The following is a 27,727-nucleotide window of genomic DNA, read 5'->3' on the forward strand; positions in this document are numbered from 1 at the left end:
CTATCTATCTATCTATCTATCTATCTATCTCTCGGACGCTATGGTAGGGTTAAGTGCGTTCAAGCATTTCTGCCAAAACTTGGAAATGATGCCATCCCAGTAATGTTTTATGCCGATGATACAGTTTTATTGGATCTGATGCTGGTTGGCCTGCAGAGACATTTGGATGCATTTGTTGAGTTTAGCAGGTCCAACATTTTGAAAATAAATATGGTTAATATGGTTTTTCTTTTACGAAAGGGAGGGGAGAGAAGATAAGGCCTAAGTGGTGGCTAAATGGTGTTCTAGTAGAGGAGGTAAAAGAATATCTCTATATTGGCCTTCTTTTTAGATACACTCTTAAGTTTCCGCCGCATATAGATATTCAGGGTTAAGGCCATTGCAGGAGCATAAATCCATCAAAGTGCTCAGAGAGTCATACAATGCAAACATAGTGAGTTTGCTGCTCTCTGGGTGTGAGGTATTTCCCATCAGATTTGCAAGAAGAATGCAAATCATCGAAATAAATGTCTGGAAGAAATAGTTGGGCCTACCCAGAGGAATTGTAAACCGTGCACTGAGACTTGAATTGGGCGTAACAAATGCCCTATCTAAGTATAAGCAACAGCTCCTTGGTTATTGGCTTGGTCTTCTTAAAGCGGGAGAAGGTTTCTTCACGCAAATTATCAAATCCAGCCTGCAGGAAAAGTATGCCGACAGGTGGGTGGCTAACTTACTGGATATTAAGGCTTCGCTAGATGTTACAGTAGGGGAGAAACTCCAAGGGCTGTCTATTACACAGCAAAAGTAAATAGTAAATCATTTAGTTAAGGAGGGCTCTAAGAGTGATTTAGAAGATGTGTGTAAGAAAGATAACCTGCACCATATAAAGGATGTAAGGTAACGGGGGAATTTCCAATCTGATTTGCGGGATATAAAGAGCACACACATAAGGAGGTGGTCATTAAAGGTTAGATTGGGGCAAGTACCAGCTTTCATATGGTGGAAGCTGGTCCAGCAACCCAGGATGGAGAAAGCCATGTGTCCCTTCTGTTTAAGAGGACCATTGAACTTTTTGCATTTACTTATAATCTGCTCCTGTTCTGCAGCAAATAGAAGAACATTGTTGCTACAGACCTTTAGATTGACTCAGATTGGACATCTAAGGGATCTCCTTCAATTAAATTTAGGATGTGATAATATACCTGTGTGTTACGCAGTTGGGGAATTCTTGGCTGTTCAGGATCAGATAATTAAGAAAAAAGTCTTGCTGCACTAGGGAGATGGAATGGGTATGTGAAAGTTGTTATGTTTTAGTTATACCCTTAAATATAAAAAAAAGGGTTGTGTGAGGAAAGGTAATTTTTCCTAATAGAAATGGACCATGCACTTTGTTGTGTAACCTGGCACATAGGAAAAATTGCTCACTATACATTCATAAGTGATTATTTTGAGTATAGAAAACTCTAATATCTGTTTTATTTAAGGGAATTTGGTTTAGAGAGGACTGTTGAATTACAATTTCTCTCCTATTGCCATGTAATTATCTTTTTAATATAAGAAACTGTTCTTTGTACTTGGTTATTGTTTTATCTAATGTTTTGATTACTCGCCTAAGAGATAAAAAAATATGTGCATCCATAAAAGGATTGCATTAGTTTACACCGTACTGGATTGTATTTTGTACACAGATAATGTTAACCCTCTATGGAAATAACATGGAAGAAATGTTAGCATGGTAGGGGGTTAAGGTTTGTCATTTTATTATGAAAAGGGAGAGATTTTAATGTTTTTAGACATAGTAGGGTCAGAGTTGAAACGAGTACTTGTTGATTTTAAATGTTTGTAGGTGGGCGAGTAATATAGTTGTATATTAGTACAAAAAATTTCTTAGTTGAAAAGTATACGTTTTCAAATATGAAGATGCATATGAACTGTTTGTATGGGCTTTTTAGGCATGATATCAAACTGAATTAGCTCTTTTTAGATTTCTTCTCTTTCAGAATTTCCAATTAAAAAAGCGTCTATTAGACTCAATTTTGATACGTTAGCTTTGGACGCTGGTCTTTGTATTCCAGCTAAAAATCCAACTGAATTTCAACCAAATTCAATAGCTGTCATAATAGGTGGATAGCAAATCCAAGAATGTAGTTTATTAGATGTGCTGGCCAAATACTATCATTCCATTGACTGGATCTATTAGAAACCTCTTTGTGTCGGATTGACTATGCTGCTGTCTACAACACCTATTGTTACCAAATCTACAAAATGCACTTAGAGCGGGTACGGGCTAGATACAGAGGTGTATACTCTCTCACCTCATGCTATTGGCTGTATCCTTCCATATTCCAAGAAGTTCTTCCATTGGAATACATGAGGGATGATTAAAGTTTTCCTAGCCTTGGTGTCAGAAAGGCTAGATTTTTCTTAAAGACACAAGTCAAAATATCCTCCACAATTAGGGTATTTCCGTTGCACTATTTCTATCCATCACCCACCTCCCGTCATTATGAGAAAAGGATGCGAACATCAAGTTTGCACTCGAGGGCCAGGGGTGTTGACCAGAATAGGGAAATCCCATTAGAGAACAGGTTCACAACTCTGTGTGGGTTGGACGAAAATGATGGACTTGGCTCACTCCAATTAAGTTCCACCCCCGCGCCCAGAGGAGACAGAGTAAGTCCCATATCCCAATTCAGCCCGTAGGCAGGCAGAATCCCTTTCTAAAAGTTGTGAGCTGGAATAGTTCTGGGCTAAGAGCTAAAAAGGACGATACTAGGTGGTTGAAGGCTGTAGTTGGGAACCACATTGTGGCTATGCAGAAAACATGGGACACGGATAACTTTTTACTTAGATGGCTTATCGTCTTTCCATAAGACAGCGCCACCTTCACTCTCGATTACAGCAAAGGGTGACTTACTTTAGTGTCCCTCAAAATCCTGTGTGTCTCTGCCCTGGTGGATACAGGATCTCATAACCTGTTGCCAGATGAGCTGGTTTTTAAGAACACCCTGCCCTTGCTGGTGGTTAATTTGTATAATTCATTTTGAGGAGAGAACCAATAGAACATCTACCATCCTTAAAGTGCCTCTTGGAAGGCTATGGGGAAAAACAGACCTTGCCATTGTTTTGTTCCTAATCTTAAGACGATTTTAGTATACATTTGTGTCAATGAGGCTGTGTCCTAGACAATGGGTTTACTGGTGGCAGCCCTCATTGAACACATTTTGAAAACCCTATGCAGGATGACCTGCTGGAGGATATTATCGACAGCATTAATTTGTTCTGCATTGAGCAGACGGGGGAGGGTGAAGTCATTCCATCATTCACGGGAAGGGGTTGTCTTCTAGTATTGGTTTCTTTATATTATCAGCCCCTTGGCCTCTCAAGTTTAGCGTATGAGGGCAGAATGGATTAACTTCAGCAACCATAATCCCGTAATTTTGGACTTGGCTTGGGGATTAGTAGGAAAATAAGAAATAGGACCCTTAAACCTTGCTATCATTCCCAAGGACCAGGCACAGAGGTTAAAATGGGAAAGGGTAATCCTTGAAACTTTTCTAGAGAATCTTTAGTCTGCAAATGCCATAGATCTTGCCTTGTGCATGAAAAAGTCACATGGAATGATGAAGTCTTGGTGGCCTTTATTAGGCTTTGTGGACGGATATCAGCAAATCTTATGACTTTTGTTAAAACAATGTAAGTCCAGTACGAAGGGAAGACCTGGCTCTTGTTTATGTTTGTGACTGGAATCGCAGGTATCACTTCGGATACCGGTGGACTTCAGGTATTGACTTCGATGTTCTTTGTTGCCACTGATACTTTCAAGTACTTTTTTATGGGTTGGTTCCCCTGGAGTTGAACATTTTCTTTTTGCACTGTTGTTTTTCTCTTGAATTGCTTATTTATTCAATAATACAAAATATTACTGCACCACCATTTTTCCTTGTAATGCTTGGTGATCCCCCATGCATTGGTAGAAATGGAAGAAGGTATTCAGTCATTATGCAAGGGTCTGCAGTACCTCGCTCAGTGCTGGATGAAAGATGTTGTTACTGATGCACTATTGGGATCCTGACCACAAGGATGTGTTTGAATACCTTCCTGACTTATCTGATAGTGACCTGGCAAACTTTAAAGAATATGAAATCTGTTTTAAAAAACTGGACTTGCATTATCTCCCTAAATTAAGCATCATTCTCGAGAGCTGTCACTTTGGAAAGAGAATGCAACGTCTGAGGGTCCCTTTGAGATAGTTCAGGTTAATGATGAACTGGTCAGAATACTATTCAACACAGGTGCTAGGGTGACGCAAATACTGAAGATTTTCTATGAACAAAGTTTAAAAGGGGAGGTAATACAATTAAAACAGGACATATAACCAAAGGGGTATGGCGTGAGGCAATTGAATAGCTAGGATATATTTGGGGAACAATCGAATTCAAGGACAGAATCATACCAGGGAAGATATACATCTCCATCAAAGGGCATTTACTTATTAGTTGTATTTACCGGAGGGACCTATTTGTGTATCTTGATCCTAATGAGAACCCCTCCATCAGGGTTAAAGATGTTCCTGCAATCAGTTGTGTTTCTGAAGGATGCAGTAATTTAGTGAGTTCCTTCATGTGTTCGTAGACGATCTAGGGTGTCTCAAAGACTATGTGCACTTATACACAAATCTGTTGCCCAACCCGAGGTGGTTAAAGTGAGAAATGTTCCTTTTCTAGTGATAGACAGCAGGAGGAAAGGAGGAAAGAGTTGGATAAACTGACCAATAGTGTAATTATTCGAGAAGTTGAAGCCAGAGAATGGCTGGAACCAGTGGTAATGGCCCAGAATGTGAATCGAGAGGCCAGGCTATGTGTGGACTATAGAGCAGCCAACAAATCAGTGGTAGTGGGTCACTATCCCCTTCCAAATATCAACAAGATGTTGTGTTCCCTTCATGGTGCCATACATTTTTCATCACTTAACCACAGCATACCACCAGATCAAATAACAACCCTAATCCCATGAGTTGGCAACTTTTCTGACGCCAAATGGCACCTTCAAGATTTTTTAGTATGAAATTTGGACTAATGTTCAGAGCCTTAGTTTTTAGGTCTCGGCTCGAAGGCTGCGCTTGCGCAGTCTCGATCCGAGATTTAATGACTTGGAGAAGAGGGGCTTGAACCCGCCCCTCTTCTCCCCTGTTCTCCATTGGCTGGCCTCTTCAATGCTGGCCAGCCATTGGAGAAGAGGTCCGTCACTCCAAACAGGCCCCGTCCTTTTCGGATTCGGGGGCGTGTTTTTTTCAAGAAGTCTAATTATCTCCTCCAGCCAATGGCTGGAGGAGAGAAAAGAAAAACACGGCCTGAATCCGAAATCGCCGCTGCCTTTCTCCGAGGCATTTCTGGCTGACCTCGGAGAAAGGCGGTGGTGTCTTCCGGTGCCCTCGGCTTGTTTATTTATTTTTTGGAGGCAAAGATTAAGGAAGTAGTTCAGAATCAGATGTTGATATGAAGTCGAGACTCGGACCTGCTTCTCCAACTACACAACTCTGACTTTAACGATACATCATCTTACGATGCTATGATTATAAAGTATAAGCTATTTAATCTCCCCAAATAGACCACCATATCACACTGCTCGTTAACCTGGCCAATAACATCACTCACGCAATCGCTTTTTGTCATTGTACACGTAACTAGTTAAACAATCAAGTTCCCCCCTTTAGTTTTGTTCACACAACTCCCCGTTATCGCACAGACGACAGACGCTCAAGTGGGCGGGGCTGCGTGCGACAGACAGCAGCGGTGGCGCTCCTCGAGAAGAGCGTGGAGAGGCGTGGCTCGCGGCGGAGGGCTGCGCTGGGGGGGAGGGCAGGGGTGGGGCCAGGGAAGGCTGTAAGTTGTGTGCGTGCCGGGCACCCTGGCCGCACTACCCTGTGAATGCATTCCCCGGGCTCGAGGGGCAAGCAGGAGCCTGGCGGCAGCCCCAGCAGAGTTGCGGCCCATACTGTCACCCCTAAACAGTTGTCGTCACCAGTGCCCCGGGAAGCACCGCTGCACAAGCGCGGCCTGCGGCACCTCTCGTACCCTCTGCTGGCTGTCTTCGCGTTACTGCGATTCCTCGCTCTGCAAGTGGGATTGTTGTGCGCCTGGTGCTGGCAAAGAATCGCCCCGGGCACGGTGGCTTGCGGCACTCAAGGGCCCGAGCAGGAGCGACAGGCAGAGCGCGTACGGGCGGCTCACCGACAGGCCTTCGAATGCATCTCGCAGGGTCTGCGCATCGACGAGGAGCGCAAAGGTGAGAGGGCGGGTGGGTTGCGTTGTCATCATAACTTATGCTGATTGATTCTACGACCGATTTGTTTATACTGCGCTGCCTCATTACCTGCTTCGCCAGCTGAGAACATATTCACGTGGATGTTTTTGCTTTCCAGGTGACGCGAACATTTGACACCGCCCTAGGGGTGTGTGTGTTTATGCGAGACCCGAGATGCGTAGTGTACTTCATTCGGATGTGGGATGTGATTTAATTCATTTAATTATTTAATGTAGCGCGGACATTTACCTGAAGGTGTCAGAGCTCTGTACAATAGAACCAGTACATTACAGGAAAGAAATGTTACAAAATAGAACATTACAAAAATAAACAGGAAATTAGAAGAGGTAGGATAAGAGCATAGAAGGCAAGAACACAATATCAAACACAGCAAGCTAGGGTGAGGAATGTACAAGAAAATATTACAAATTTACAATGATGAACTAACTTCCTAGAGGGGTCTGAGAATGAAGGTATTAGTTCTGAAAGTGTCTTTGGAAGAGAAGTGTTAGTATCACCGAGTTCAATGATGCTTAGTTTACTGACCTCGAAAGGATTGATGGCTGAGTAGGCCTTGCTGGTATTTGTAACGTGCAGATCAATTCATTTTCGTTAACTAGTATGTAACTTACTGAGTCCTCCTGCAGCTGCAAAAATCCACCTACAAGGTAAGTAGCTTACATTAAGGAAGTAGCAGTGTGAGCGAATTAGATGTTCTCAGACTTTGATTGCGTAGCCATGGAGCAATGCTTATACTTGAAGAGGTTTATTTATAAGACACAATGCTTGAAATTGAATGTGCTCTTCGCTATGGAACCGATACAGCGATTGCAGGAGAAACATGGTCAGGTTTTTTGTTTCAGGATCAACATCAGTCTGGGATTTTTTGTTCGGTTACTTGTGGAGACTTTCTTTCGAGTTTTCGATACTCAGAAGACTTGGGCCCTTCCTCGAAGCTGGGAATGTTCGGTTTCCCGTGGGAGTCCGGAGCTGGGGTGCGGTGCCGCCTCCTCTGTCAGCCGCAGACCGGGCTGCATGCGCGTGCGTGACCCGTCCTCAGCTCTGTAGTCATCATTACTTTCATTCGGGGAAAAGTAAAACTACTTCAGAAGGTGTAGTTCTTCTGAAAGACTTTACTAGCTTGTAAAGGTTTACTCCTACAATATATTGAGTGTGAAAAAACCACAAACGTTGAAGAGTATTCTGCCTCACACTTTTTTTCAGGCATTGAATAAATCATAACAGTGATTCTAACTGATAGGAAAGAATTAAAGACATATACGCTGATGAAAACCATAGAGGACAAGCATTTACAATGCAACGGTCTCGGCAATGTTAAAGTTAGAGCTATTGGCATTGCTCATGACAATGCCGTTTCTTTAAATGTTTTAAAAACAAAAACATAAACAAAAATAATGTCATGAGCAATGCCAATAGCTCTAACTTTACCAATGCCGAGACCATTGCATTGTAAATACTTGTTCAGAGGGCAATGGAGAAGACACTAAAGGTATATAGAGAGTGAAAGTCTACCAGGACGATGTGCTGAAATTTGGGACTCCCCTAGATGACCATAATAGATTATGTGAGGAATGAGGAAGGTTACAAAAGAGTGGGTTGACAATGAAACCAGAGAAATGCAAGTTCAATGTGTCTGATATAGAGTATCTAGGACACTTGGTAACAGTGTCTGGTATTAGACCTAAAGGTGGGCTTGTGGATGCCGTCAAGAACTTGCCTTCTCCTCAGTGTAAGGAGGAGTTGGTAAAGTCTCTTGGTATTGCAGAATATTACAGCAAGTTTGTTTCCCGGTTTGCAGAAAAAACTGACTGCATGAGAGGTTTATTGAGAGAAGGCAAAGAGTTCATCTGGTGCCAGCTATGCGAATCCGCAAATGGGCTGATGCACTTCAAGAATTTGAGCTTGGTTCATCATATGTTCCAGGTGCGAGCAATTTACTGGCAGTTTGCTTTTCAATTATGTGTCAGACGCATGATGAGGATGGTCCAAGAACTGATGAATACTTTGGTGGGGAAGAGTACGAGGAAGAAGTGAATGTGTGCCTGATCACTTATGGTATAGTGCAGGAAGAAGAGTGGTCGAAAGAACTAGGGGAAGAAGTTGCATTGCAGAACGCCACTGGAGTGGTATTAGGAGGTTGGTGCAATAAGATCGATGTTCAAGGGTACTGGGAAGTGAAGGATGAATTGGTCAGGGAAGACTGGATATTGATCAGAGGGAGTAAACTAGGGCCAGCAATAGATTTGATGGTTGAAAGAGAGGTGAGGAACTGTAAAGAGTAGATGCAGAGTGGCAAAGTGTTGAAATGCAGGACACAACCCTTGGCCAAAGGAGAACAAGCCTCTGGCCCTTGGGTGGACATAGCATGGAAACCCTTGGTCCAATCAAAGTAAAATTGTATAACAAGTATGTGCTAGTATGCACTGAAATGATTTCACAATGGCTGGATGTAAAAATAGTAAAATCTGTAGAGGAACTCTCGAGGACAAGGGGCAATAAACATGAAAGGGCAGCCTGAAACCAATGGCGAAGTGGAACACTTTATTGCGTAGTGAGCCAGGAACCAGCATTGTACGCCTCACTGCAGTACCTCAAGCTGCTCCTAGAGGTCCCTAGTGAGCAAGGCACCAGAACTGCATTTCAAGGTGCAGTTCCGCAAGCTGCTCCTAGAGATCCCTAGTGAGTAAGGCATCAGCACTGCATGTCTAGTTGCAGTATCACAAGTTGCTTCTAGAGGTCCCTAGTGAGCACCATAAACTTTTGGTCACATATGGTACTGCACCATGCAGAAGATATGGTAAATCCACCCTACCAATAATGCATTGCATGCAAGACAGTACCACGAGTACATTCAAATAGCTATGTCCATATATACAATTAGTAGCTTTGAAATGTGACTAAAGAATTATATTTATTCCGGATTAGGTTGTACACTGTGTGGAGATGATGAAGAGAAATTTATAAAAGGTCTAATGTAAATGTGAGATGTGCTAGCGAGTAAAGTAACCACTGCCAACCTAGTTTAGGACCAAGTGAGTGTCTTGTCTGAAGGCCTTTAAAAAAATAGTGCTTTGAGGCAGTAATTGAAACCAAGAGCGTAACAACACATGTAATATGCGGTGTCCTCATGGGAGGTTACAAGAAGAGACAAGGCGGTACTAAGGAGGGACTACTAAGCCTGATGACCAATGAAAACCCCCCATTTACAAAGGACTGGGACAGGAGCCAATTAAAATGATGGGCGGAAAGTAGGCGAAGCTTTATGCACATATCCTGAATACAGCATGTCTCAAAGAGACGGCGCAAGCGCTGCCTTGGCGAGACCTAAAAACAGGATGAGGAAAGGGCGGGACTTCCTTTTGTAGGTTAGTATAAGGGAAGAGGACGTTGGCCATCCTGGAGGTAGGATGGGAACACCTAAACCAATGTTTTTGCTTGAAATGTTCTAGGGAAAAATTATTGCTTTTTCAGTAATTACTGTAGCGAGGAAGATAAGGTAAGGATGTAATATAAAATAAATTTGAGATAAATATACAAGGTACTTCTCTTTTACTGCAAACAGTAAGAAAGTAGAACTTGTTTGCAGGCAAAATTATTAAAGGTACAGTTCATTATATATTGTTCTTCTACCGCTTGTTTCCACAACATCATGCGAATTGTAGTTTTTATGTCTGGTCTACTATTCAAATAAAGCAAGTAGAACGTATCCGGTCTAGTCCTAAAATCAATTTCTTTGTTATATGAACGTATTCTTTTCAAAAGATCACCAACACGTGTGTTAAAAGCCATTTTCATGATTCGCCACCAACATGTGTGTTTCAAGCCCAAAATTACCCATGGGGGTTTTACAGAAGTTGTAATTATGAAAAAAAAACATGAATTTCAGCTTTCTTTTACCACCATTACCATTCCTTTTGCTGCTGTCTATGCATTCGTTTTTTCCATAAAAACGACACATCCCAATCATCAATGTTAGCAGGACTGTAAATATAGGAGGGTTTAAATAGAACACGTGGGGCATGAGGCACAGATCGAAAACGCTGACTTGAGCCAGTAAATATTTCATGTTGGAGTTTCTGTGCTGCAACTTTAAACTTGTCTATCATGATACAGCACTTTAAAAAGTGCTCTCTGTGGAGTAATGAGCTGGTCAATTGCTGTGGATATCGCAGCCTAAAGTACTTTCTAGAGAGCATGGACAAGACTAGTTCGACTGCAGGGCATAGAGTGAATGAATCCCGGATTAGGGTGGAGCTAGCCTGCAAGAGGTCAAACATGGCAGTTTGGGGGAGTCTTTTTGAGGACAGCTGCAAGCTGCTTACATGAACAGCTGCAACAATGATGTAATAAAACATTTTTAAGTAACAAAACAAATTTCTTGCTAAAAAAAATGACAAAAATTATCAAAATTTTTCAATCTACATACATCTATAGGATATCATTTTGATACGGAGAAAAGCACGTTTCCTAATTAGAGCAGTAAAAAGTGTGCTTTAAATGACAGTATTTCTAAAGAGAATAAAATGCAATTATCTCAAAAAAACCTTGCTTTTCTGTGGCTTTATTTTTTACGCAAGTATTACTATATTGCTTTTCAATCCTCCCTTCTAAAATGGCCTCATGTTGTTCTAGCACCAGTGAGCTCTTCCAGAGCCTGTCTCCCTTCAATCAGTTGTTTTGGCTGTGTTGGTTACTAAGAGTTGCCGGCGCGCATGCTTCCCCCCTTCTCTGGACAGTTTGCAGGGCGAACTGTCAAAACACCAGCAACACTGAGGGGTGCATGTACCTTGACGTCAGGTCGGAGGAGAGAGGATGAAGATGTAAAGTAGCACCTGCCAAGCACGGCGGGCACTGCACATCTCAGACACTAGTGGAATCGAGCAGTTGTATCAAGATGAGGATGCTTTTGCGCTCGACGGGGACCAAATAGTCTCTGCCATCAGGCACAGAGTAAACCGCCAAACTATGACAAACATTCCTGCCTGTAGTTATCAATCGACCTTCAAGAAGCGCAAAGACACATTTTTGTGCATTTCTCTGTTTCTTGTTCTTTAAAATAATAATAAACCTCTGCCTGTTTCAGTTAAGTGTAGATTCTGCCATACCTATCCTCCTGTACTTGATTTAAACTGTGTGGTGTTCGTTGATATGGTGTCCAGCAAAGAAGTAGCCCATGTCTTTTGTGGCACCTTCACCCAGTCGTTGTCAGTAGTTATTCTAACAGGAGAATGACCCTTTTTTTGCACCAACCATGTCTGTCTCGAATAAACTGTCAGAAGCTCTCACCAGTGTGGTGTATGCTGGCTATATTTGTTCAGGGTGTCTGTGTGGGATTATTTTATTGTCATGTCATTTTATTTATATAGTGCTTACTATCCTTGAGGCATTGAAGCACTCTGTGACAAGTATCACTCTTCTCTGGAACTCGACATAAGTGGTCAATCCAGAGTTTTTTGTTGGTTTTAGATGTTAGTTTTGTTCTGTCAAGGAACACGGTCCTTACGGTTGCTCCATTATTTTGTGGTAGATTATATTGATAGTACGTTGGTGTGATCATTAATGGAGCCAGATGTAAGTTAACAATAGTTTGTGTGGTGAATACATAGGTTAGGAAAGTCTAAGTATTGTTAGGTTGCAGGGATGTGGATTCAAAGACGGAGAAGTTCTGATCTGTGAAATGAGGTGTGGGCAATTTGCATAAATACAACAATAGAGAAAAAGGAAGGCAGTTATGCGTTGTAAAGTAGGCAATACTTAAAGAGGGGAGGCATGCAGAGGATTGAAGATAAGGTGTGGGTCATTCAACAGAAAGAAATGATAGGAAACCAACTGATAGTTTTAAGTACATTTTTTTCATGCAGAGTTTCAAGATTATAGTGGGAGGAGAAATTTTGAGATAACATGCAATATGAGCATTTAAAACTGTAGAAAGAAACCACATTATTTGGATGTGAGAAAATGTCATGTTTTTCAGCATTTCTCTAGCATATACTGCTCCTATATGAGGTGCTGAAGCGTTTATCCCCACGGATAGCACACTACAGCAAAGGTTATTTTTCTTTTTTTGATCCTATGTGGAAAGTGTTTCTGTGTCCTTTGTGATGACCACTGAGGTGACATTTTTTTGTTATGGGATGCAGTGATTGGCGATATGATTACCATGAAGCATGTGACCGTTTAAAGATAGTAAATTACAAAAAACATAATTCAAGCACCTTTTATTCTTATGTCCTTGGAACTTGCCACTACGCCCTACACTTCAGAACTTCAAAATTCACCCACTGTGAAACAGAAACCAACCTGTATTTTCAAATGATGTTAAAGCAATGTGCAAATGAGGCAGGTGTTCTTATTCTGTAAGGCAGTGGTTCCCAAACTTTTTCATCCTGCGGCTCCCTTGACCTTTAGGCCATTGGCCACGGCTCCCCACTATGCTCCTTTTGTTTAATGGGAGTGTATACCCAGCCTCAGGGGTCATCCATTTTTCTCCCTGAAAATAATTGGTATGAAGCCGATGAAGGTATTATAATCATAGATGTGGGGCTCACTCCTGGGAACCAAATGGAGGGGAGAAGGGCGGGGGACGAAAAAAATAATTCTCATCTGCACCTTTCGCGAGGTTGCTAGGTGTAAGAGTGCCGCTATTATGTGTTTCATAATTTGTGGCAGTATAGCACATTGGATATGTGTAGAATGAAGGGGCAGATGGCTGCACTTTACTAAACCAGGGGCACTTGGATCATGCAGAGGGCAGGGCAAAGCGGCCCTTAAATTTCTTGGATGCACTGGAAGACCTGGAATACGCTCTGGGGGATCTTTGGCATGCATTGGATTTGATAGTCTATGATTAGCACTGCCAGCCCAGAAATGTGCACTGAAGGCCCTGTGAGATGTACTGGCAGATCTGGAATGTGCATTGGCAGCATTATGATGTGCATGGGCAGCCCTGGATCTGGAGCAGGCTTCTCCCTGCTGCCTTAGTACTTAAAGCTTTACTGTTATGATTATTGTTGTGCTCCTGTCCTACTATCAGTGTCCCACCATGCCCTGTTTACTAAACTGCACAATAAGTGTTGCTACATCATTTCCACTGAGTTTACAGAGCAGGTTACTTCGGAGAGTTGAAGATCAACTTCTGTATTCTTGGGAGCACAGCTCTACCTGCAGCAAGGCCAACCCAGGACCAACAGAGGCATGATTGGAGAGGCTGATTTCAATGCTGGAACCTATATTATGATTCAATAAGTAAACTGCACTGAATTAATTAATGTACATTTCAATTTACGATGCGTCTGCAGCCCATTTGTATTGCGTCATTCTAGTCTGGGAGGCACACAAAACCCGGCTTGTTCAAACAGGACATTCAAAGCAGTGACATATATAAGAAAAAATTGTCCATGGACTATTGGGGTGACACTGTGCAAACTTTAACAAGAGGTTTGGTTCAAAACAATCTGTGGAGCACATGGGGAGGGAGGTGCTGGATGTGTCGGAGTGCCCAGGACTTGATGGAAGATTGAAAGGCAATCACTGTCCTTGCACAGCCCCACTGTGTTTAAAATGTGCAAAATAGAAAATGATAAAAGCAAAGTACAATAGTAAAAGGCATGTCAGGAAATGGAGATCAATGAGTGGGTGGTGGGGCCTGTAGCCAGAGGGAAGCACACACTACTTGGTCTGTGCAAGGAGGACATGGATAAAACTAATAGCAAATGTCATGTTAATGACGAATAACAGCAGACATAAACAAGTGTTGTGCTCAAACCATAAATCTGGGAAGCACATGCACACCATTTGCATTCTAATCCAGGGGTAGTCTATCCAAAATGGCTATGACCCACTGGCTTTGCACAGCTCTTAGCAGCTGAATCATAAACCTACTGAGATTTTTCTATAATATTTGTAAATTGGATAACACTGCTAGTGGCCACAAGTTTTCACCCGCCTGCTTTTGCATGCAGTGCTGCACCAGAGTTGGCTTCCAGGCGCTGTGAATTATTATTTTCAAGGGGCCGTTGTGTGTAAAAGCAGGCTTTCTGCAAATATTTCCTTTTACTTTTAGAGTTTAGGACGTTTTATTTCCTCCGTCTTAAGGTACACCTCCGAGTCTCATTCCAGGCTCACTGACCTAAATCCCGGCACCCCCATCTACCTGGTTGCAGACCTTGTGTGACCCACTCAGGCCCGTCCCCCTCCCCAGAAAGGCTCTGCCTGAACTGCTAATCAAGGTGCTGCAGCACTTGCACTTTTCCGGCCTCCAGAACTCCTGCTTTTGAACTGCAAGAATAAACCTCCATGGTTCACAAATCCTTGTGTGCAGCATCCTGACCTGCACCCCCGGTATTACACTTATTGTCTATCAGTCAGTGGTTACTAAACTGTGTGCTTGGTGCACATCTTTTTGCGGCGCCCCTGACAAGTTTTGATGGTGCACTGGGGTGCCGCGGCGCACAGATTGGAAACCACTGCTGTAAGGGTTCAGGCGTATTCTTGTAGTTATTAACATAATTTCTGGTCACAATATAAATTATTTCCTGCTATGTGAAAGAATTCTCGATTAATCTTTCTCCAGAAAAAATAGTTCTAAATGAAGTACTTCTCAATATGAAGTCGAGGACGGTCACCCAAACATCTGCAGAGTATTGTTATAGTTATTATTTTATTACAAGAACTGAAGCTCCTATTATGCAGTCGTTGCGTGCTTTTGTTTCTATAGCAGCCAAGCAAGAAACCACGTTACCCGGAAAACCAAAGAAAAAAACTACAGAACGACATCATAATGTAAACACCAATAGGACATCTAGTAACCTGATAATTATGTTGACTGTGAACAAGTCCTTTTTTCTTGAAGCGAGAAGTTAAACAGGTAAGGATATAAACAAAGATCTGGATAAAATGTAAATAACATGATTATCAAGTCCATGAAACAGTCCGTTAAGAGATGAGGATCATCCAAGCCACTAGGGGTAGAAGTCCATGACGATGCTCTAAGAAAGGCTACCACCGGTCTGAGAATCTTGGTGAAGCATCAAGGGACTGTGAACAGGCCGAAGGGAAGTACTATGTAACGATAAAAATAATTTTCCCATTGAAACTGGAGTTACTTCCTGTGAGAAGAATGAATAGAGACAGTAAGATAAGCGTCCTGAAGGTCCAGTCTGACCAACCAATCATCTTGAACTTGAATGAGAATATCTCTGAGATGTAGGATGGTTTCTTTTTTGAAGTGATGATACACTACAAGGTTGTTGAATATTTTTAGGTTTAGGAAAAATCGAAAAATGCTGTTCCTTTTGTGAACAAGAAAAATAGTGCTGAGGAAACCCGTAGGATCGAATGAAATTTATCTATAGATTATTTAGAAAGAAGGGACTGCATTTCTTGTATACGTGGTTCTTTTGCACTTTTGAGAAGAGGAGAGGAAGAGGGAGATGAAATTGAACTGGAGGTTGATAAAAACTCTGAGGTACCGCTGAACTGACTGAATTACCCAGGGATCTGTGGTGAGAGAAAACCATGAATTGAGGAACAGAGCCAGTCTGCCTCCCACGGGAGGAAGGCAAGAACTGGAAACACTTACAAGAATACTGCTCTTCTTTGTTCCTGTAGCCTTTGGACTAGTAGCATTCTGCGCTGCAGGGGTAGAATTGAACCCTATATCAGGAGTATGAGTCGGATTGATTTTGCTGGTTGAAGGAGCCTCTGTTGTAAAGCGAATCCCACCTTTGCCGTCTCTGGCGAAAACCAGAGGGGAAAAAATATTCTTTAGAGAAAGCTGAGCTTTGTCCATGGTGGCAAAGATAGAAACAAATGTGCTAACTCTTTGATGAAAGAGTCTCTGAATGACAATCCTTTGGCCGAAGGACCTTCCTCCTTAGAGGCCAGAGAACCCAGTTTAGGGTAAATCTTTAGTGACAAACGTTTCCGTCTTTCCAGAGAAATATGCACATTAGCATTGCTTAGAATGCAAATAGCCCTTGGGCACAATTGGAGAGAGTTTAAAAATCAATAAGAGTGCCATCCATCTTGGCCTCCTCTGCTATGTCTAAAATCCCAGTGAGAGGCCCCACCAAATCCAGCATCCAGTCCTAGCAGTTAGACAAGGATCCAGAGCGAGGAAACAGGAGAATGAGGCCTTGAGGAAACTCAGCCAAGAAGGGGGGGGGGGAGAAATGGCAGCAGGAAGCAGCAGCAGTAACAGCTGACAGGAGACCTCCCATATTGAAAGCGAACAACCGCTATGGCCCCTGCAGAGCAATAGAACAACTCGCATGAAAGATTAAAAAATATATATAAAGCAATTGAATAAATAAGCATACACTAATGCATAGCAACTTAAGAAAGGCAAAATAGAGTACTTGACTGCGAGCAGCAAGAAAAGAGGACTTGTTCGCAGTCAGCATAATTATTAGGTTACTCAATGTCTTATTGGGGTTTACATTGTGATGTCATTCTGTAGTTTTTCTCTTTGGTTTTCTAGATAACATAGTTTCTTGCTTGGGAGCTGTATAAATAAAAGCAAGAAAAGACTGCATATAAGGAGCCGCTGGTCTTGTAATAAAATGAATAATAACTATTATAACAATACTCTGCAGATGTTTGGGTGACCATTCTCTATTACATATTGAGCAGTACTTCATTTAGAACTATTTTTTTCTGGAGAAAGATTTATTGAGAAGTATTTTACACAACAGGAAATAATATTGTGATCAGAAAGTATGTTAATAACTGCAATATATACCTGAGACCTTACAGAATAAGAACACCTGCCTCATTTGCACATTGCTTTAACATCATTTGAAAAAACAGGTTGGTTTCTGTTTCGCAGTGGGTGAAAGCTGAAGTACATTTCCATAGGGCGCAGTGGCAAGTTCCAAGGGCCTGAGCATAAAAGGTGCTTGAATTGGGTTTTTTGAAATTTACTATCATTAAACGGTCACATGTTTCAGGATAACCATACCCCCGATCGTTGCGTCCCACAACAAAAAAACCCTCACCTCAGTGGTCCACATAGGATCAAATCAAAGAAAAAACACTTTGTCAGTGTGCTATCCGTGTGGATAAACAAGTCAGCACCTCATATAGGAGCAGTATGCGATAGAGATATGCTGCAACACATGGTATTTTCTCACATCCTAATAATGGGTTTCTTTCTACAGTTTTAAATCCTCATATTGCATGTTATCTCATAAATCCGCCTCCCACTATAATCCTAAAACTCTGCATAAAAACTTCTACTTGACCTAAAACCATTAGTTGGTTTCCTCTCATTTTTATGTTGATTGACTAACACCCTTTCTTCAATTCTCTGCATGCCTCCCCTCTTTAAGTATAGCCTACTTTACATCGCATAACTTCCTTCGTTATTCTCCATTATTGTATTTTCCAAATTGCCCACACTTTATTTCACAGCTCAGAACTTCTCCGTCTTTAAAACCACAACCCGGCAACCTAACAATACCTAGACTTCTATAGCATATCTATTCACCACACAAACTATTGTGAGCTCACATCTACCCTCATTAATGATCAGATCAAACTTCAATGAAGTTAATCTACCACAAAATAATGGAGCAAACATAAGGACCGGGCTCCTTGACAGCATGCGACTAACATCTATAACCAACAATAAAACCCTGGATTAACCACTAATGTTGAGTTCCATAGAAGATTGATAATCGTCACAGAGTGCATGAATGCCTCAAGGATAGTAAGCGCTTTATGAATAAAATTACATGAAAATACAATAATCTCACACGTTGACACCCTGAATAAATATAGCCAGCATGCATACTACTGCTGAGAGCTTCTGACCATTTATTCGAGACAGACTTGGAAGGTGCAAAAAAAAAAGGGCATACCCCTTTTAGAATAACTACTGACAAAGTCTGGGTGAAGGTGCCACATAAGACATGGGCTACTTTTCACCTGGACAGCATATCAACGAACATCAAAATTAAGTAAACTGATTGGCAAGTAGGGAAGGTATGTCGGGTTCTTCACTTAACTGAAACAGGCAGAGGTTTATTTTTTATTTTTTTTTAAGAACAAAAAACTGAGAAATGCACAAAAATGTGTCTTTGCTGTTCCCGAAGGTCTGCTCATAACTAGAGGCACTGCCAGGCATGTTTGTCACATTTTAGCGGTTTACTCTGTGCCTGATGGCAGAGACTATCTCGTCCCCGTTCAACACAAATGTTTCCTCACCTTGATACTACTGTTCGATTCCACTGGTGTCTAAGACATGCAGCCTGTGCAGTGCCCGCTGTACTTGGCGCAGTTGCTGCTTTACATCGTCACCGTCTCCGACCTGATGTCAAGATGCATGCACCCTTCAGTGTTGCTGGTGTTTTCCTCTCATTTTTCTGTTGATTGACTAACACCCTTTCTTCAATTCTCTGCATGCCTCCCCTCTTTAAGTATAGCCTACCTTACATCGCAGAACTTTCTTTGTTATTCTCCATTATTGTATTTTTCAAATTGCCCACACTTTATTTAACAGCTCAGAACTTCTCCATCTTTAAAACCACAACCCGGCAACCTAACAATACCTAGACTTCTATAGCCTATCAATTCACCACACAAACTATTATCAACTCACATCTACCCTCATTAATGATCACATCAAACTTCAATGAATTTAATCTACCACAAAATAATGGAGCAAACATAAGGACCGGGCTCCTTGACAGCATGCGACTAACATCTATAGCCCTGCAAACTGTCCTGAGAAGGTGGTTGAGCATGTGTGCCAGTGACTCTGAGCACCCCATGAAACCAAAACAACTGATTGAAGGGAGACAGGCTGCGGAAGAGCTCACTGGTGCTAGAACAACATGTGGCCGTTTTAGAAAGGAGGACTGAAAAGCAATATAGCAATACTTGCACAAAAAATAAAGACACAAAAAAATCAAGGTTTTCTGGAGATAATTGCATTTTATACACTTTAGAAATACTATAATTTAAAGCACATTTCTTACTGCTCTAATTAGGAAGCGTGCTTTTGTCTGTATTAAAATTATATCTCTATGGATGTATGTAGGTTGGAAAGGTTCAATAATGTTTGACCATTTTAGCAAGAAATGTGTTTTCTTAGTTAAAACATTTGCATTACATCACTGTTGCAGCTATTCGTGCAAGCAGCTTGCATCTTTTTTCAAACGGACTCCCAAAGGCTTCCATGTTTGACTTCTTGCAGGCTAGCTCCACCCTAATCCAGGATTCATTCACTCTATGCCCTGCAGTCAAACTCGTCTTCACCACGCTCTTTAGAAAGTGCTGTAGGCTGCGATATCCACGCCAATCAACCAGCTCATTACTCCAATGAGAACATTTTCTAAAGTGCTGTATCATAATAAGTGAGTTTAAAGTTGCAGCACAGGAGAAGCCTTGAAACTCCAACATGAAATATTTATTGGCTCAAGTCCCTTGTGTTCTCTTTAAACCCTCCTATATGTGCAGTCCTGCTAACATTGATTGGGAATATGTCTTTTTTATGGGAAAAAAATGAATGCATAGACAGCAGCGAAAGGAATGGACATACGGGCACGGTGGTAACAGGAGGCTGAAAGTCATGATTGTTTCTTTTCTCTGTTCATTTGCTCGAAAGTGTATCCATAATCAGTACATATTTCTGTCAAATGCTGATTAAATGTACATAATAGGAGGTATTTCCATATGAATACCCCTCCACAAAAACAAAATACCACCTTTTTTCTCCCAAACAAATAACTAAAACACTGTTTCCTGCTTCTATTCACTCGCTCGAATACACATATGTCAATAGTGCATATTTCTGTCAAGTGCTGATTAGATGTACATAATGAGAGGCATTGCCATGTTAATGACCCCCCCCTAAACATAATGCTGCCTTCACACTCTCCTCAAAAAACTAAACCAACTGCTTTTTCATACTATGCTCAATTAGGTTGATATCCTGTTCTACAAACTCTATGTGTACTATAACGCCTATATTTTGCTGATGGTGAATAATGATTGAGAAAATTATGTATATTTCCGTCCACCTTGAGTCCATTTATTCAAATGGTTGTTTTTCGCCTCTGTGTCGATAAAATTGTACACCATTTGCCATTTCTGTTTACAACTTTTCTTATTTTCCCTTTTAATCCCACTTTTACACATCATCTATTTTCACGGGTGCTAAATTATTATTCCTTTTTCGCTTGCGTATCCCCTACTGTAACTGATCTTTCTACTCTACACTCCCTATCTTTTCCTTACACTATATTTTTCTCCCCGATCCCCATCTGTACACTTTGATGATATGTCCACCTTGTGGTATCTCCCTTCTGTTTTCTCATTTATATGTACACTCACTTTTACAACCAGCCTTGAGAAAGCCCTGGCCAGCAGGCCCTTGGGCGAAACACGTGTCGGTTGCTCTTTGCTTTTTCACTTGTCTTCAAATATAGAAGAAAATACCATGATAACTGAGTACTCTACTTCCTGTATCTACCATGCTCAATACGGAATTTGGGATTCAATTACTCTGCAGATCTATATGATTATGAGGACACAAACCAATCACATACGTGAATACAGGTCTTGCGATATCGTCTCACCTGTTGTGTGGTCAATTTATTAAGGGCATTAGGGGACCTGCACTTCAAGCAATCTGGCAGTGCCTTAAGCAGGACGAAAATGGTTAGGAGAAGTCTCTAAAAGATGTATTGCGAAAAAAGTGTTAACTAAGAATTTCTTCAAGGAGGCGTGGTCTATAAAATAAAGGGTGGGGCTTAAAAAATTATGTAAACTAAAATCCTGTTATTCACAGAGCATGCCCCCTGACCAGTATTTAGAATGCTCTTTGTGTGTTTCTGTTATTGCTCCCAGGTGTCATACAACAACCAACACATACCTGAAGCAAGCAAGACCTATTAACGGTGTTAGATTAATGACCAATGTTGTCAATAATTAGAATTGAAAATACTTCCATTCTGAAAACATGAGACTGAATTAAAGGTCTGTAGAAGGGGTAGTGGCCTGCGGAATGTCTCACTCACTCTGTTCTCCCCACCACCCCACTTTTTTCTGCATTCTTTGAATGCTAGACCCATAGGCCTCTTTTCCTTTACACCCTTCAGAAATCCTCCATCTGGATATCTTGCACTTCAGTTCTTTCCTCTACTGTACCGTCTTTTCACTGTCTCGTACACATACTTGCTTTAATTTCCACCACTTCACCATTCCCTTCCCCCACACTCATACAACCCACCCATTCACCCATATGCACTGAACTTTTTATTTCCTTTGGCATTGCCCATATTTGTCAGCTTTATACCTCTTTCATACAATTTTGCACAATTACAATTGGCACATATGCGATCATCGCTCTGTGCACCCTGCAACTGGCTTTACAATGTATTCCAAGCCGAAAGGGTTTTGATCTCTCATCTTTTTCATGAGAACTAAGAGAAATGAGCTGTGGTGCACCATGAGGATCAGATCTATCCTACCTGTAACTTTTCAAATGACTCCTTCATGAAGCAGCTTTTTTTTTTATATGTACACTGCTGCCACACAGCCTGCATTAGGTTATAACATTCATACCATTAACATCTGTGTGTAGTCATAAAGTGCTGGTGAGTATACTTTAACTTTTTGAATCATAATCCAAAAAGTAGAACTCTTGCTCACCACCACAGATGTCTCCTGCTGAAGTAATATTGCTTGATCTCAGATCCTGACTCTTATCACCTAAGGCAGACAAGATTGTTTGTAATTTGGGTCTCCACATCAGACTGTCCCTGGTGACCCAGGTGGTCAACATCTGTTTCGTATAGCTGGAAATCCTCAGAACAAATCTTTCTATTTAGCAAAACCTTGGTTCATACGAGACCTGAATATCTTGATACTATATTTGATTTAGCTAGCAGTCCCATTGAAGAAGTTGACCCTTCTCCAGCTAGTGCAAGATTCTGCTACCTGGCTGATTTATAGGATGTTAAGAAGGAAAATGTCTCTTCAGTGGTCAGATGTCTACCTTGGATCACTATTCACAGCAGGACATGTCTTGACAATAGTACATAAAGCCATATAGCAGAACGCTGATATTTTTGGCCTCTAAATTCGAGTAGTCCATTCCAAATTGACCATTACTCTCCTTGAGTCAGTCTCTTTTTGTGAATCCTAATTCTAAATTGGCGACCTATGGTGACGGGTTATTTTCTGTTTCTGCTTCAACATAGTGCAACATCATGCCAATACCCTTATAAGTTCATCCCAATTTGATCCACTTTAGAAAGTTATTGAGAACCTGGTTAATTTCTAATTTTATTATTAGTTTTCATTACAGTGCTGGGTTGTGTTTTACTGTGTTCTCATGCATTCCATCTTTAAGTTGTTGAGTTTTAATCAAAACAAAGTAACCCAGTGAGCAAGCACTTTAGAAAAGAAATGTAACGTAACTTACAAGGCACACTGCTATAGAACATCACTGGGGAGTCTATTGACCTACCTTGCTGCCTGAGGTCATGCTGCTACTGTTGCTATGTGACATCAGCATGCTTTTCAGTCAGCTACCAATATGTCTTCCAAGTAGCCCTCTGATGTGTTGTTGCTGGAGCTTCATGCACCACTTTAGTTTGTTACATGTCACTCAGCCCCTGGCTCCCTCCACATCCACAACAATGTGTCTCTTGGAAGCCATGTGCCTCTCTTCCCTCAAAGGCATCAATCTGAGTTCATGTGCAACAAGAAGATAAAGATAGCACCCGTTACATGAGGGGCTCACAAGACTAAAATGACACACTACAGACAAGGCAATTAATGAGCTGTTTCCAAGGTTGAGCAGGAACTGCTTGTGCACTAAACATTAGAGTTTTCAACTCACTCGTTTATTTAAGGGACAATTCTCCCATACAGTCACCATTCTACCAGCCAGTTTGATGCCACTAATGCCTTTTGAAATGGTGTACTCCCCATCCTCATACATCAAGATGGTGGCTGTGGGTGATGAGGTAGAAAAACTAATTTTCAGACATCAGGGGCAAAAACACTACAGCTAACTCTTGCTGCTATTTAACCTCACAGGTGAGCAAGTGCACTGGATCTTGCTCATACTACCAGCAACTTATCAAACTGATGAGTTTCAATTTCACATGCAGTTTGTCCCAGGACACCTCCAGCTATAAGAAATTCACCTTGTGGCTAGCCAACAAGGTGCAAAAGGATTCATTGATGTTGGACATGGCATCTCTTGGAGCTAGCCAGCATCAGGGTTGGTGAATTCAGGACACAAGTTCAGATCCAGTCCAACAAATGATAAATCCTGCCTGGCTTGGAGAAGGTTAATCATTTAGCAAGAGTATGTTTCTCCTCATATGTGGCACAAAACATAAACTGAAGCAAGGACAAATCTCCATAGAAGGACCATTAATTAATACAAATAGATGTGCTTGACATGGCTAAGAAGGAAAAGGAAGGATGCATCTGTATCATTAATTGTTGACAAGGAAGTTCACATCCATGGCTGACCAATTACCACTGGTGAGAGTAATGCCATGGATGACATTCTAAGTGGTTCTCCTAGCCCCCCAACCATTTTGTACTCAAGCAAATATATATGCTTATGGTGGCTCATCACCTCTTTCAGTCTCAGGAGAAGTCATCACCAACATTACTCACAAATAGGATAGCATCAGTGATTGCTTCTACATCCCCAAAGCAAAAGGTGGTAGGTTCCATGCTACTGGACTGTTGAATCTCGCCAGCTTATCATGCCTGAATTCAAACTAGAAGATATGCTTTGTCAATTTCAAGAACATTTCTAAGACAAGACTTGTCTAATAGAAGAGCATCAAATTACACATTTATAAGTGCAGCACAGAGCATGGCACGATGATACCAGCAAACCCCATTCTTTCTGGGCTGTCAGATAGAAGCAGATCTTGACTTGCTGAAATAAGTTGTAATTTTGCAAATATTTGAAGCCCCCCAACACCCTGTGTCTCCTCTCTAGTTTATTCCCAAAGGCCAATCAGGAGAAGTCAGCATTAGTATGGGTATGCACCTGCCTAACAAAACGATAAAGAGAGACGGGCATATCATCCCCACGGACGATGATCTAGTATCTGAGGTGAATAGACCAAGCTTTCCCAAGATCCCCCTTAATGGTGGATATCACCAGCTGCCACTGGAGGAATCCTTAAGGTATATGAGCTGCCTTCCACTGGATGAATCATCAAGGTACATTACCACTTTTTAGACTCTGACGCCAGAAGCGCTGAAGTTGTGGAATTTCAAGAGCTGCAGAAGTTTTCAAACACTACATCTGAACACAATGATGCCTAAGGGCTGTTCCTTCTTTAATTTCAACATTTTGGACTGATTTCACATGACAGCAAGTGTCTGAAGACCACCATCAGCTTATTTGGCCACTACTACTTATTTGAAGACCTGGCCCCTGTTTACATAATTGTTTCCTTTAGGACCCGTGGCTTCAAGTAAAGTCAAACCTGAACTTGTTACTGCCATATTACAAAGTGTGCCCTGCAATACCTGTTTGTTCACAAAGGGAAGCTGCACAGCGTATATCTTTTTTTTTTTTTTTTTAATTTTTTTTATTGTTGAAACTGAAGGTGTCAAGCAACATTAAAGTTAAGACAGACAGTATCACGTTACAAAAAACCAAAAACATCTCAGATACAGTGAATCAAGATCTTTGTACAGTAACAAAAACAATTAGAAGATGACCTGAATGAAAAGAGAGTCAAAAAAAAGTTTTCCCAAATTTTTTCGAATTTTCTCCCCCCTCCAATCCTCGCTGCATAGTTACGCTCGCTAATCTTAACTCTTTGCATTTTACGCAGCCATTCATAGAAAGATGGACTCTGAGTAGATCGCCAATTCTGAAGAAGCAATGATCTTGCCACTGCCATGCAGATAAACAGGAGTTTAGTATGTGAAACAGAAATATTTAAATTCTGGTCCAAACCGTGCAGCATCAAATTGGAATTAAAAGATATCTGGATATGCAAAATAGAAGATAAAAAAGCAAAAATATCTCTCCAGAACTCTTTGATCATGCTACATTCAACTATGACGTGTGTCCAGTTAGCGGGGGCAAAATTTTGACAACGAAAACAGATCGGTGCGTAATTACTAAACATTTTGGCAATTACTGCCGGGGTATAGTAGAGGAGCCATTTCCCAAAAAATATCGTTCTACGCCAATTGGCTCCCCGTAAAATGGAGAAATTATATTTATTAATAGTCCGCCACGTCGATACGGATAAAACCTGCTTTTCGTGTTCCCACCATTTTTGGACTGCTTTCGATTCTAAATCGTCTTGTTTAGTCTGAGCAAGATGACGTTTCCATTCACCAGGTTTCCTAATTAAAGTAGTATTAAACAGGAGATCGTTGTTAAAAGGGGAAATCTGAGTAAAGGAGGTAGGGGCAAACGACATTAAAAGTTTATAAATTAGATCATAAGACCCGGCTAACAAAAAGTTACCTGAAAGTAGTAGGCGCATCTCGGGCGGAGTTAACCACCTAGAGTGATGTAAAAAATCGCCTACTGTACTAAAGCCGGCTTTAGACCAATAGCCCATTAAATGCGGGCTTACCACCTGTCCTCTTGAGGAAAGTAAATTAATCAGTAAAGAGGAGGTATTAAAGAGAGAAATAGAGTATCGACTAATCAAAGCCTTGCGCTTCATAAAGAACCAAGCAATTATTTTATACCTAACCAATTTTGGAGATTTAGGTATTTGAAGAGGGGAAGATATTTGACTCTCTGAAAAAATTAAATCGAAAAAAAACTAATATAATAATTTGGAGTCGGGGAAGGGACCTTGAGACGAGTTAAGTACTGAGCAAAATATGCGTAGTAATAGTCTCTAATGTTTGGAAGTGCCAGACCGCCATTATCTAAACCCTCGTAAAGGGTAGTCAACGCAATCCGGGGCTTTTTATATGACCACAAAAAACTGCGCAGCGTATATCGATATCGACAGAAACACTTTACTAAAACAGTTTCCTCTAATTTATAATGGTATATCAGTAACTATTGATTAAGAAGTTTCATGCTGTTTTTGAAATAACATCTGGTCTAAATATAGTGAAGGAGTGTTGTTCTCTAATAGCGACAGTTAGAACACTGAGCAGGGCTTTGCAAATGCTTACAGTGGAAAGAGTTCATTGGACATTTTAATGCTTTGGCCTTTCTTGAGCCTTTCACCCTTTTTGCCAACAAAAAGCGTTTCAACGCTACATTATTTGATGGGTCATTATCAGGACAAGAAGATTGTTGCAAGTACAATGTGAATCCGGAAAACTATAAAATAATGTGAGGTAGAAACATATTATAAGTATTGCTACTGGGTTGGACTTTGTTTCCTATGCTTACAGGCACATGCATCAAGCACAAAACCGGTCGCAAACGGGCAGATTCTCAGAATCTGCCCCTTTGCGACCGGTATTTTGGCATTTGGGATGCATCATCCCAAATGCACAAATCGCTATTTAAGGAATCTCAAAATAGTGATTCCTTAAATAGCGATTGCATTTAAGGAATCCCTAATTGAGATTCCTTAAATGCAATGCATTACAGTTTTAAAAATAGCGATTTCGCTATTAGCGTGAGCAAATTACCATGAAGCTGGACTTCATGGTAATTTGCGAAAACTTAGAAAAATGCACTTATTTGCATTTTTCTAAGTTTCATGTTGTGCACACACATGCCCTTAGAGCATGTGTGTATGCAACATATGTGCAGAGTTAACAATCATGGGTGCAATAGGGTGTCATTTTGACACCCTTGCACCATCGAAATTGCGGGAGCAATTTGCGAGTACCTACTGGTACTCGCAAATTGTTCCCGCAATCTCTAATTCATTCCTATGGGCCTGGAGGCCCATAGGAATGAATGGGAAGACATTCCTTAATTGCGACTCGCAATTTGCTAGTCGCAATTAAGGAATTTGTGGGAATCGCTATTTCTTTAGTGATTCCTACATGCATAGGGTTTTGCTATTCCTTAATTGCGATTCCTTAATAATCGCAATTAAGGAATCGCAAAACCCTATGATGATGCATGTGCCTGTTAGTGTTTTAAGCCTAGCATTTTGTGTCAACTCAAGACTTCCCATACTCCTGTATTCTTATCCCTCAATGTCATTCCTTATGGCTGAATAGTTCATATCTTGTTTGTTTGTTTTAATGTTTCATATTGTGGTCTCCAGAATTAAGTGTGTTACATTGCTACTGTTGCCACTCCTTTACAATGTTCCAGCCTGCAACTGGGTAATCCTCCATTCAAAGCATATTCTGTTTTTAATTGGATTACGGTAATCTTCACAATTGTTTATCTAAGATAGATTGCAAATGATATTATATACTTACTCCACACTACATACCCTAGACGCTTTGTAAAATGGCTTTGCTTTGCTTTTCC

This window comes from Triturus cristatus, chromosome 6 (genome assembly GCF_964204655.1).
Source record: "Triturus cristatus chromosome 6, aTriCri1.1, whole genome shotgun sequence".
In the NCBI taxonomy this organism is placed as follows: Eukaryota; Metazoa; Chordata; class Amphibia; order Caudata; family Salamandridae; genus Triturus; species Triturus cristatus.